The sequence below is a fragment of the Nerophis ophidion genome, linkage group LG12, assembly GCF_033978795.1.
Source record: "Nerophis ophidion isolate RoL-2023_Sa linkage group LG12, RoL_Noph_v1.0, whole genome shotgun sequence".
Taxonomy (NCBI): domain Eukaryota; kingdom Metazoa; phylum Chordata; class Actinopteri; order Syngnathiformes; family Syngnathidae; genus Nerophis; species Nerophis ophidion.
Window position 1 is genome coordinate 26545565 of NC_084622.1, and position 13628 is coordinate 26559192.

Below are 13628 nucleotides of genomic sequence, written 5' to 3' on the forward strand. Positions count from 1 at the left end.
ACCTCCGGCCCGGCCACGACCACCAGTCTTTCGGCCCGCCAAGCCGCAACCCCCAGCTAGGCCACCAAATCCAAATCCATAGGTAGCACCAAGTCCAAGTCCACGGCTAGCACCAAGTCCACGGCTAGCACGAAGTCCACGGCTAGCACCAAGTCCAAGTCCACGGCTAGCTCCAAGTCCACGGCTAGCACCAAGTCCAAGTCCACGTCTAGCACCAAGTCCACGGCAAGCTCCAGTGCCTGCACCACGCCAAGCTCCAGTGCCTGCACCACACCAAGCTCCAATACCTTCACCACGCCGGGCTCCAGTGCCTGCACTACGACAGGTACCATTACTTGCTCCACGCCAAGTTCCAGTGCCTGCACCATGCCGGGCTCCAGTGCCTGCTCCACGACAAGTGGCGTCAGTAGCAGCTCATCAACCCCAAGTGCCTTCAGTACCTGCACCTCTGCTGGCACTGGTACCTGCACCAGTACCTGCTCCTCGGCTTGCACCAGTACCAGTACCTGCACCTCGGCTGGCACCAGTACCTGCTCCTCGGCTGGCAACAGGACCTGCACCTGCTTCTCGGCTGGCACAAGGACTTCCACCAGTACCTGCTCCACGGCTGGTACGAGTACCTGCTCCCCGGCTGGCACCAGTACCTGCACCACGGCTGGCACCTGTCGCAGCACCACGACAAGTACCAGTACCAGCTCCACGCCACCAAGCACCGCCATGCCAAGACCCAAGCCAAGTTTCGTCTGCTGCTAAGTTCCACGTCTGACTCGTCTGCTGCTGCGTCCACGCCTGACTTTTCCACTGCTTCCAAGGCTGCCACGACGACGGCGCCGACGCGCCCACCTCCAGGTCGACCACGGATGTGGCCGCTCCCTGGTCGTCCGCCTCGCCAAGTGCGCCCACCTTCCTATCGGCCACGGATGTGGCCGTTTCCGGGTCGCCCGCCTCACCTACTGCAGCGACGTTCCACTCGCCGCCGCCACTTGACTTGTCCTCAGTGGATTCGGGGACAATTGACCTGGCGACCCTTTGCCAAATCCTCCCTCCGCCCTCCCGTGACTATTGACCCTGCTTGGTTTTTGTTTGTTTGTGGACATCTGGAATCTGTCCTTAAGGGGGGGCTCTGTCATGATCCGTGAACCGGATCATGTTCAGTTTAGTTATGTTCTGTTAGTTTTGGACTTCTTTAGTTCCTGGTTGCACTTGCTTGTTTGCTTTGTCACTATGGTTACTTATGATTTTCACCTGCCTCTGTTTTTTGGGACACACCTTTGTCTAATCAAGAGACAATATTTAAGCCTGCCTTTTTGATCACTCGTGCTGGCTTCCCTGTTTGCAGTAAGCAACAGCCACGTTTAGGTATTCCGGTACTAGACTCTGTGCTAAGTTGTTTCTTAGCTTTTCATGCGTTCGGCACACTTTTCTTTTGTTTCTGTCTGTTTGGTACGGTGTATTATTCATTAAATCATATCCTACCTTTACGTTTTCGTCCGGAGTGTCCGTGTTGCATTGGAGGAATGATCCCGCACAAAGATGCAATACTTAGTTGTAAATATCTCCTTCTGCGTCCGTCCCTGACACTTGCATTTCAGGCTGGCCGCTCTGGAAACACTCTGCTGAAACGCTCCCCACCCACACTGCTTGGTGCCTCTTCTAAGCTGCTGTGGGTTAGATTACCATAGTAACTAATTAGATTACCATAGCAACTAACTACATTACCATGGTAACTAGTATATCATGCAAAAGCGCAGATTGCAACTGTGACGATCTCAAGCCATCGTCTTGCGGGGTCCATGGACCACCAAGTAAGGACATGATTTTCAGCAGATTTGACTCGCTTTATTTTTCAAAACCAGCTTGTCTGCGGTCGGGTCGCTCTTCTGCGGCGTCTCCCGTCTCCCTCTGCTGCTCGCTCCGCCGTCTGCTTTCCAGCAGTCCGTACCTCCGTCAGACTCTTGCGCTCTGTCTCCGTCATTGTCTGCTGTTCTCTCTCCGCACCATCACCAACCTTGTTCTCTCTTCCTTCTCCCCTTTTATACATTGAAAGGAGATATGTTAATTGTGTCCAGGTGCGCAATTCACACACCTGATTTCGTTTGTGGCGTCGTTCACTCGCCATCTCCGCCTGGGCTGAACTCCAGCGTGCCCTGCCTGTCTGTCGGACCCTCGGCTGCGCCTCTCCACAGTCCTCCATCACCAGACGCAAGCCGGGACTCCGACCTGCTGAGCCTATCCCCCGCCCCTTTTTTTTCAGGAGCGGGAAGTGAAGGCGACCACGACCACCTGTTCTATTTCTTCCTCTTCATCGTCTTTTTCTTTGTCTTCTTTGTCTTTTCCTTTGTCCTTTTCTTTGTCTTCTTTCTCCTTTTCTTTGTCCTCTTTGTCCTTTTCTTGGTCCTTTTTGTCCTTTTCTGTGTCTTGTCTGCGGTCGGGTCGCTCTTCCGCGGCGTCTCTCGTCTCCCTCTCCTGCTCGCTCCGCCGTCTGCTTTCCAGCAGTCCTTACCTCCGTCTGACTCTTGTCTGTTGTTCTCTCTCCGCACAATCACCGACCCTGTTCTGTCCTCCTTCTCCCCTTTTATACATTGAAAGGAGATATGTTAATCGTGTCCAGGTGCGCGATCCACACACCTGATTTCGTTTGTGGTGTCGTTCCTGGCACGCCCTACCTTTGCCCTTCACTCGCCATCCCCGCCTCCCCGCCGCCATCTCGGGCCGGGCTGCAGCATGCCCTGCCTCTCTGTGTGGACCGTCGGCCCCGCCTCTTAACACCAACCATTGAAATACTTTGTATAGTTCAAGACTTATGGTCATTTGAAAACATCCCTGCACATCATAATGGCAGCTACACTTTCCATCTAAAAGACATAAAAATTTGTTCCAGGTCTGCTATATATTTTAAAACCATATTCCAAGAATAGGACGACTGGTAAAGAAGCCTGAAGTGAAAAGTATTTAGTGTGAATTCTATATACACTTTTACACGTGTACATTGTTATAGTTGTAGAGCACATGTGTCAAACCCAAGACGTCATCTCATCTGACTTGGAAAAAATCTGGAAATTTGTGTCAAAAAGGCATTTTGTTGATTTTGCTAAATGTGTTTCAATTTTGACAGAAACAATTGTACCCCATTCAACTGCTGTTTGTCTAACTCAACATCAAAATCTATACCAAGTGTGACGATCCGTCACTTCATTTCTGTTTGTCTCCCCGTTTTTGTATTTATTTCTCATCAGTGCTCTTATTTTATTCCATTTCCTGTTTGTCTTTGAGCACTGTTTGATCACTCACCTGCCGTTGATTGGCAAGCAGTCCACACCTGCTGCCAATCAGCGTGTCCTATTTATGCCTTGTCTCGAGCACTGCTCATTGCTCGAAGATCGCTTTATGTTTGGAACGCTCGCATGCAAGACTGCTTCATATCCCTCTCTGTTTTGAGTAATACAACTCATCTTAACTTCTCATCGTCTCCTGGTTCCTGCATCTTGGGGTCACAAAGACGGCAGCCATGCGAGTTCCTCACACCGAGCACTATTTTCCCCATTGAAACCTTGTTTTGAAAGGAATTCTACAATATCTGAACTTTCACATTTGCTTGTCACCTTGACTGATGATTGTTGTAAAAATGTGGTGTTATACAGTACAGGCCAAAAGTTTGAACACACCTTCTCATTCAATGCGTTTTCTTTGTTTTCATGACTATTTACATTGTAGATTGTCTCTGAAGGCATCAAAACTATGAACGAACACATGTTGAGTTATGTACTTAACAAAAAAAGGCGAAATAATTAAAAACATGTTTTGTATTCTAGTTTCTTCAAAGTAGGCACCCATGGCTCTGATTACTGCTTTGCACACTCTTGGCATTCTCTTGAGGCTGCGGGGGGTGCTGGAGCCTATCTTAGCTGTGCCACCGTCCTGAGATACACACAAACACACACACAAACACACACACACACACACACACACACACACACATATATATATATATATATATATATATATATATATATATACACAGTTAATAATAAAAAAAATGTAATTAAATAAAATCTTGCATAACTAATAGGATGAAAAGTAAAATACAAATGACTTCAATAAAATAATTAATATCACGTAAAAGCTAAAAAATGTTGGTCTTCAGCCTACTTTTAAAAAACATGAACGTTCTCTGCAGCTCTGAGGTCCTCCGTTAAGCTGTTCCATTAACGGGGGCCATAAGGGTGGAAAGATGCCATCCTGTGACTTTGGGAATAATTAGGAGATGAGTGCTGGAGTATCTCAGGGCCCGGCCGGGAAGCTTCATAGGGTAAAAGTAAATCTTAAAGATAAGAAGGCCCAATACTATAAAAAAAACATTTATAAACCATAAGAAGAACCTTAAAATTGATCCCGAAACACACGGGGAGCCAATACAGAGATTTTAAAACTGGTGTAATGTGAGCCCGCCTTCTGGTCTTTGTCAGGACACATGACGCTGAATTTTGGAGTAATTGTAAAGGTGTCCTTTTTTAGGAAGAACAGAAAGCAGTTCCTCGACTTGTAATAAAAGCATGCATTAACGTCTCTGTGTTACCCTGAGAGAGAATTGGTCGAACTCTGGCTATATTCTTAAGATGATAAAAACCTAAGTTTGTTATATTCTTTACATGTGGTATAAAACTGTGATGAGGTGGTGACTTGTCCACTTTCCCAAATGCAGCTGAGATAGGCTCCAGCGACCGCCCGCGACCCCAAAGGGGACAAGCGATAGAAAATGGATGAATGAATGGATAAAACTAAGGTCAAGGTCGAAAACGATGCCCAGATTTTCCACTTGTATTGATGGCGCTATAGACAATGATTGTAGTTTTGATATGTGTTTGTCTCTCAGAGACTTAGGGTCGATGACTAAGACTTCAGTCTTGTCCTGGTTAAGCTGTAAAAAGTTATCTGCCATCCAGGACTTGATATCTGAAATGCAATTAAAAAGAGTATCAATTGTGACTGTCACCAATGGCTAACTATGAACCCGCGAGGCAGGCAGGCTGACACCGAAAGCTCTCTGATTACCAATCAGAAGCAGGTGAGAATAATTAGCACGCAAGGAACTAGAAAGTAAACAAATGAATGAGCGCTGAAACATAAAATGGCTGTTAAACATAGGAGAATAACCTCAAACAAAACAAAACATGACCTGTCATAAACAGGCCTTGACAAATACATTATAATTGCCTGTACTCTGTATAATTATAGCTTTATGGAATAAAATCTGTTAAAAAACAAACCTAGTACACTAACCTTGAAAATACTTTTATTGCACTAGTTTAGAATTTTGTTCCTGTGGGGTTGGACCAGGTGGGTTTTTGCTCAGTGGACCTGCTCAGTGGCCTTGTGGTTAGAGGTTCTGCCCCGAGACTGGAAGGTCGTTAGTTCACACCCCGGCTGAGTCATACCAAAGTGTATAAAAATGGGACCCATTGCCTCTCTTCTTGGCATTTAGCATCAAGGGTTGGAATTGGGAGTAAATCACCAAAATGATTTCCCAGCGCGGCCACCGCTGCTGCCAACTACTCCCCTCACCTCCCAGGGATTGAACAAGGGGATGGGTCAAATGCAGAGGATAATTTTACCACAGCTAGTGTATGTGTGACTATCGTTGGAACTTTAATTTTAACTTTCACATGCAAAGAGCTCGGAGTACTAGCTTACAGCCGAACATACCACAGATGAGATACAGTATAAAGGACTCTTAAACTAAATTGTTCTCGAGGCCACCGTAGCTCTGTTATGCAACATACAAGTGGGCGCTGGCCATTAGGAGGTTGAAATGTCATTGCAGGGCTCTGCCAATGTGTTTGCACTTGTCCAAGCTCCTCTATACACAACAGGATCGCTGTAGTAGTTCTCGAGTTCTTCCAAGTTTTGTATTGAACTTAGAGCCGACCAGGGTTGGGTTTGGCCCCAAGGGTTAGGTGTTCGCCAGTTGAATAGGCCTGGTCATCAGCCAAAAGACTTCCCAGCAAACCGGAAATGTAATAATAAGACTAATTAGACAACACAGCACACCTGGACTAGACATGAAAGAAAGGATGGCACTGATTGGATAAATAAGAGATTGTGACAGTGTTGTGATCCGTTACCCGGATCATAGTTAATTTCACCACACCTAGTGTGTGTGTGACTATCAGTGGTACTTTACCTTTAACATTTTTTGTTCATTTTTGTATGTTTTTGAATGATTTATAGGAATAAATCTTTTCCTACCTGCACCTTTGTCTCTGAAGTTCCTGCTGCATTGCTTGGAAAAACAATCCGTGCATCACAATGCGACCAGCACGTTACAGACAGTTTTCCACAAACATGTAATACATCGGAATAAGATTGTAATCTATTGATGATATTCCTCCACCCTGGAGAACTTCTTCAGTATTTAATAATGTATTTTCTTTGACTATCTTGTGTCAAGTGAGTTCAACTGAGCATAAATGGTCTTCAAAATGCATCCTCGCGTCACATCTAGAGAAGGTGAACACTTTATATTGTCACTGCAACATTTTACCAGTGAATTCATTAGTTTTACAAACCCCAAAACCAGTGAAGTTGGCACGTTGTGTAAATCGTTAATTAAAACAGAATACAATGATTTGCAAATCCTTTTCAACTTATATTCATTTGAATACACTACAAAAACAAGATACTCAACGTTCGAACTGGAAAACGTTTGTTATTTTTTGCAATTATTAGCTAATTTGGAATTTGATGCAAGCAACATGTTTAAAAAAAGCTGGCATAAGTGGCAAAAAGACTGAGAAAGTTGAGGAATGCTCATCAAACACTTGGTTGGAAAATCCCACAGCTAACAGGCTAATTGGGAACAGGTGGGTGCCATGATTGCGTGTAAAACCAGCTTCCATGAAATTCTCAGTCATTCACAAACAAGAATGGGGCAAGGGTCCCCACTTTGTGAACAAATGCGTGAGCAAATCGTCAAACAGTTTTAGAACAACATTTCTCAACGAGCTGTTGCAAGGAATTTAGGGATTTCACTATTAAAGGTCTGTAATATCATCAAAAGGTTCATAGAATCTGGAGAAATCACTGCATGTAACATTGAATGCCCATGTCCTTGGATCCCTCAGGCGATACTACATTAAAAAGCGACATCGGTGTGTAAAGGATATCACCACATGGGCTCTGGAACACTTTAGAAAACCATTGCCAGTAATTACAGTTGGTCACTACATCTGTAAGTGCAAGTGAAAACTATACTATGCAAAGCCAAAGCCATTTATCAACAACACCCAGAAAAGCCACCGGCTTCGCTGGGCTCAAGCTCATCTAAGATGGACTGACGCAAAGTACAAAAGTGTTCTGTGGTGTGACGAGGACACATTTCAAATTGTTTTTAGAAACTCCGGACCAAAGAGGAAAAGAACCATCCAGACAGTTTTAGGCGCAAAATTCAAAAGTCTGCATCTGTGATGGTATGGTTAACTTACTCATCTGTGAAGGCACCATTAATGCTGAAAGGTAAATACAGGTTTTGGAGCAACATGTGTTGCCATCCAAGCAATGTCTTTTTCCATGGACACCCCGGCTTATTTCAGCAAGACAATTAAAAATGTGCAAAAGTAAAGTAAAACAGTCCGGGTACTGGACTGGCCTGCCTGTAGTCCAGACCTGTCTCCCATTGAAAATGTGGGGCGCATTATGAAGTGTAAAATAGCACAACTTAAGCTGTACATCAAGCAAGAATGGGAAAGAATTTCACCTGAAAAGCTTCAAAAATTGGTCTCCTCATTTCCAAAACGTTTACTGAGTGTTGTTAAAAGGAAAGGCCATTTAACACAGTGGTAAAAATGCCCATGTCAACTTTTTTGCAATGTGTTGCTGCCATTATATTCTAAGTTAATGATTATTTGCAAAAAAAAAACAAGTTTCTCAGTTCGAACATTAAATATCTTGTCTTTGCAGTTTATTCAATTGAATATAAGTGGAAAATGATTTGCAAATCATTGTATTCTGTTTTTATTTACGAATTACACAATATGCCAACTTCACTGGTTACGGGTTTTGTACTAGATAAGAACATTATGTAATAAAAACTCAAAAGACACTATTCTTTTATCTTTTTTCATGATTTAAACGACATCTGCGGAGTGTCCACGTACAGCTTACATCAACAGGAGTCTTTTGCGTTAAGGCTTCCCAAGGGGAGGATTTAAAGGGAATGATCCATTCCCCTCGCTCTTATCAGCAGCATCCCCACCCCCCATAACAATGCCACTGTGTGTAGCCTGGACACCCACCACCCCCTTTGCCACATGTGAGATGCTGTTGTGTTGTCTTGTCCCCCCCACACACAGCTGGAGCATCTCCCTCTGCACCCCCTCTCCACTGCTTTTCCTCCATTCAAGGCAAACAACGCCTCCGTTCTTGCAGCTACACTATGCAGATTGTTCCAGAGGACAGGCAAGACAGAGAGCCAGATAGATGCTGATGGGGACAATGAAACAGCTGGCCATGTTAAGACAGTTCATTTAGCTATTCTGTATCTCTTATCTCATATAACCATGTACAGTATGTGTGGGTATACAGTATATGAGGGCCTTATGTATTACAAATTCAGTCATGCGTGGAGCGAAAGGTCAGGTTGAATGAGTACTTTCAATAGCTGCAAGGTGTGTGGATTTTAAAGCAGCTGTTGTACCACAATTTGTTCATTAGAAGAGGACAATGACGCTGAGAGAAAAGCAAACTTGACAATCTCATTGGATCATAATGGATGTGACCAAAAGAACTTGACCTCAATCCCATCTAACATCTTTGGGATAAGCTAGAACGTCAACATTACTGACCTCTGATCTACGGCTGGGCGATATATCGATAAACTCGATTTATCGCGGGTTTGTCTCTGTGCGATATAGAAAATGACTATATCGTGATATTCCAGTATACGTTCTCACGCAGTTGCTTTTAGCTGCGGGCATTACACTCGCTCTTTTTTGTCTCTCCTTCTCAAAGTCAGCAAGCGCACTTACACACGTCACATACTGTCACGTCATACGTCACATACGTATACGCCCTCGCCGAGCAGAGAGGTAGCAGCATGGGTTACGTTAGCTGTGGTGCTAGAGGAGTGGTGCGAGTGGTAATACGAGAGGAAGAAAGTGCGAATCTGGTAACAAATGAAGGAAGAATTAATTTCCAAGAAAAACAGCAGGGGGTCCATTGTCTGGCGGTGGTTTAGCTTCAAGTGGGAATATGTCGAACAGACAACCATAATTTGTCAAGTGTGGTGCTAAAGCGTTGCTACCAAAAGTAGCATTACTGCTGGACTGATTACTCCGTACGTCAACATCTCCAATCGGTGCCACACTCCCACAAACTCATGCACAAAAGTGCACTTTATTTGTTTTGAACTATTGTAATGGTGTTCTGTACAAAAAAAATGCACTTTAATTTAATGTTTTGATATGTCATCTTAGTGACATCTTGCACAAAACTGCACTAATAGCTTGTTTTAAAATGTCTCTGACGATCTTGCACTTTCTGTTTTGAAATGACATGAATGTTTGTGCCACTGCTTAATAACTGTTTCATAAATACACTTTCGGTCAATTGACTTAGTTTTTTTTTCTTTCTCTGCATGGAAGTTAAAAATGAGCATATATTAATGCAGTATGAAGAATAATGTTTTAATGTAGACACATAGAATCATCATACTGCTGTGATTATATGCATCAAGTGTTCATTCAAGGCTAAGGCAAAATATCGAGATATATATTGTGTATCGCGATAAGACTTACAAATATTGAGATATTTAAAAAAGGCCATATCGCCCAGCCCTACTCTGACCTCACATGATCGTCTGGATAAAATGAGACTCTTTTTAAAATAGTAGACAGCGCTCTATATTTTCTTCTATTTTTATTTCCTGTAGATACACAATTTGGAAAATAAAACAGTTACTCTTACATTTATACACAACTTTTATTTTTATTTTGTAACCTCCTCGTATTGTTTTGGGTTTCCTTCCAAGATAATGACTCCGAGTTAGAGGCAGGACACTTGCGCACACCCTGATCCCCTAAGATCGCAAATAACACACGCTAAACAGCATGTTCAAACTATATAGTTGTGCACACTATTAGTGGGCATGTTGCAGGTGATCTACTAAAACTGTGTGAGCAATTGATAACACGTGCAAAAGTGGTGCAGACCACCCTATTTAAATGAGGATTTAGCGTGTACTATATCGGGCGTGCCCATGGGGCCGCTGATTTAATGCTCACCACTTTCATCATAAGCTCCAACCTGTAGTGTATATTTGTGTTATGTCGTATAAAATACAGCGCACAATTATAATTTGTAACACCTTTTCTGTGTTATATCATTCTGGGCGTTATGATCGGTTGCCCGGATCATAGTTTGTTTAGGTTTATTTACGTTGTGATTCACTTGTGGTTTAAGTTCTGTTTCAGCACCTCTGTTGTGTGTTTCTAGGTTGTTATGGGTGCTGATTGTTTTCACCTGCCTCTGATTAGTGCTCACCTGTTTCCGGGCACTAATCAGAAAACAATTTAGTCCTGCCTTTTCGCCTCACTCAGTCCGGTGCTTTTGTTCGCTGTCATGCAACACCTTATGTTTGTTCTTCGTGTTTCTTGTAGCAAGTTCCGCCTTAGCTTTCCCTTGTGTAGCTATTCTGTGAGCTTCCGGTGCCAGAGGCATGCTTGTTTTGTTTGTTTTCTTGTGTTTGTGTTGTTCCTTCCTGATTTATGAGGAATAAATTATACTTTTACCTGCACACCGTTTCTTGTCGTTCCGTCTATACCTTGAAAGAACAATCTGCGCATCACCACACGCCCGTCGCGTAACACTGGGTATATTAAAAAATATATATATTTTATTCATAACTATTTATTAATGGGAAGCTTATTTGTTACGGATTTACTTATTTATTTACTTATTTAATTATCCACGGTTTGTATTACAGATTACGCACAAAAAAATGTGTTAAAAATTGCTATGAATAGGAAAAGGGCAATATTTTAAAAACTCTGCTTCTACCTACCCTTTCTCGTGCATGCTGTCATGACAAAATGGAAATATGTGATGTACTATATTGTTATTGCATGCATGTTCGAAATAAACCAATACCATAACCATACATAAAAAGACAATCAAGAAGGTGTGCTCTGGGAGGCGCCAGGGTGTTGTGATTAGGGGTGCAAAGGTATCCCACGGTCCTGTCTGAATCTCCATTCAGCTTGAAGTAAATTTTACAGTTGGCACTCCAAGTTCCCTGGATATTCCCCTGCTTTCTCAAGTTGTGTGCTTTCCTGGCGATTCCAGCATTACGTTTTGTGAGATGCTCATTCATGTACACATTTGTTCCCTTCAGCTTCTTTCCCTGTCTCAGCAATGCCATTTTAGATTTTCTGTTTACGAGTTTCACGGGCACGGCTGGAGTGGCGTTGTTTTAAAAGTTTATGCAGTCTAACTTATAAATAATAGTTACCAAAAGCCAGCTAACAATGGATATAATGGGATGGGATTGACTTGATTATGCCTATACTCTAAATAACCCTTCAAAAACCTCAATCTGGCATAAATTAGATGTCAAATTTTAAAAAACTTTTTGGTTTATGGCTACAGCCTTCTACTATCCAGGTGAGAGACATGACTTCTAATCTATTTTCACAACCTTAGTGGCGATACAGGATCTCACCAGCTCAGTATGTCAATATTGGGGCGGTATGGTGTAGTGGGTAGAGTGGCCATGCCAGAAACCTGAGGGTTGCAGGTTCGCTCCCTGCCTCTTGACATCCAAATTGCTGCCGTTGTCTCCTTGGGCAGGACACTTCACCCTTGCTCCCGGTGCCGCTCACACTGGTGAATGAATAATGAATGAATGAGAGGTGGTGGTCGGAGGGACCGTAGTCGCAAACTAGGCGCTTCCGTCAGACTATCCCAGGGCAGCTGTGGCTACAAATGTAGCTTACCACCACCATGTGTGAATGAAATATGGGTTCCCACTTCTCTGTGTCTAATAATAGAAAAGCGTGATATAAAATCTAATCCATTATTATCGCAGCATACGGTATTAAGCGCTCTGTGATCACATCGCCACTAAAAATTGTTGGTCTGCGTTAGCAATTATAATAGCAATATTGCAATTAGTTGGTTACTGTTTAGGTAACAAGATTCAAATTAAGTATTGTTGGTGTTTTTTGGATGTTTTTTTACAGGGCAAGATGGGTCAAATAGTGTATTCTCACAAGCGACCTTGTTTGATGACTTAGAATGCACAAAAAAGAGAACAACATGTGTTCTTGACTTACATTGGGGTTGTGAATGATAGGTAAAATCTAAAAAAAAGTGCAGTTCCCCTTCAATCTTCCTGGTATAAAGTTGAAAATACACAAATTTGTCACAGAGACGAGGTGACAGGCTTGGCAAGATGCAGAGGTGACAGGTTTGGTACATGAAAACATGGTTTTAATTTTTGAAAAAAAAAGGCAAGGAAAACACAAACCAGAAACCAGGAAACAGCAAACAGACACAGGAGTCGGGATCCAGGGAATAGCTCACAGCATACAAAAAAAGGCAGTCCACAACATACAGCAAACAATACTCCAGACCTGACTGGAGGGCAACGCAGGTTTAAATAATGCCTCTGATTAGTGCTCGGGCAGCAGGTGAGCGGGCAAACACTAATCAGAGGCAGGTGGAAATAATCAATCACTCAATCAATGTTTACTTATATAGCCCTAAAGCACTAGTGTCTCAAAGGGCTGCACAGACCACCACGACATCCTCGGTAGGCCCACATAAGGGCAAGGAAAACTCACACCCAGTGGGACATTGGTGACAATAATGACCCAGTGGGACGTCGGTGACAATGATGACTATGAGAACCTTAGAGAGGAGGAAAGCAATGGATGTGGAGTGGGTATAACATGATACTGTGAAAGTTCAATCCACAATGGATACAACACAGTAATAAGTAACAATGGTAACTAAAACAAACAAGGGTGCACAAAAAACAGGAACTGAAGGAGTCTTAGACAGGAAACAAAAAACATGATGTAGACCACAGATCATGACAGAATTAAACGTTTATTACGGCTTTTCCTCATGGAAAAGGAGCCAGATGAGGTGACTCGGGCATCTAGTCAGGATGCCTCCAGGGACCGCGTCCGGCCGGTAGGAGGCCTCGGGAAGGACTGAGGACATGCTGATGAGACAATTATAATCCAAAACTGGCCTGAGAATGCCTTGGGATTCCCTTGGAGGAGCTGTGCAAAGTAACAAGGGAGAGGAAATTCTGGGCTTCTCTGCTTAGACTGCCGTTTCCGTGACCCAACCTCAGATAAGCGGAATAAGATGGATGCATGTTAGTTTTTGTTTTTAATTTAAAAAAAAAAAAAAGGTTTCTTCTTCTCAAAATTCTCACCTGGAAGTTATTCTTTAGAAAACATTTAATATAATGCTTAAATCATACTGAATACAAAGAGATATAGTTGTTATTTGCCAGGTATAGCAACCTGTTGCTGGCAAACACACTTAGCCCCCATAAAGCCGCTAGACGGTGGACTTAGCACAGTCCCGGTGGAGAGTACCATAACCAGATTGATTAAATA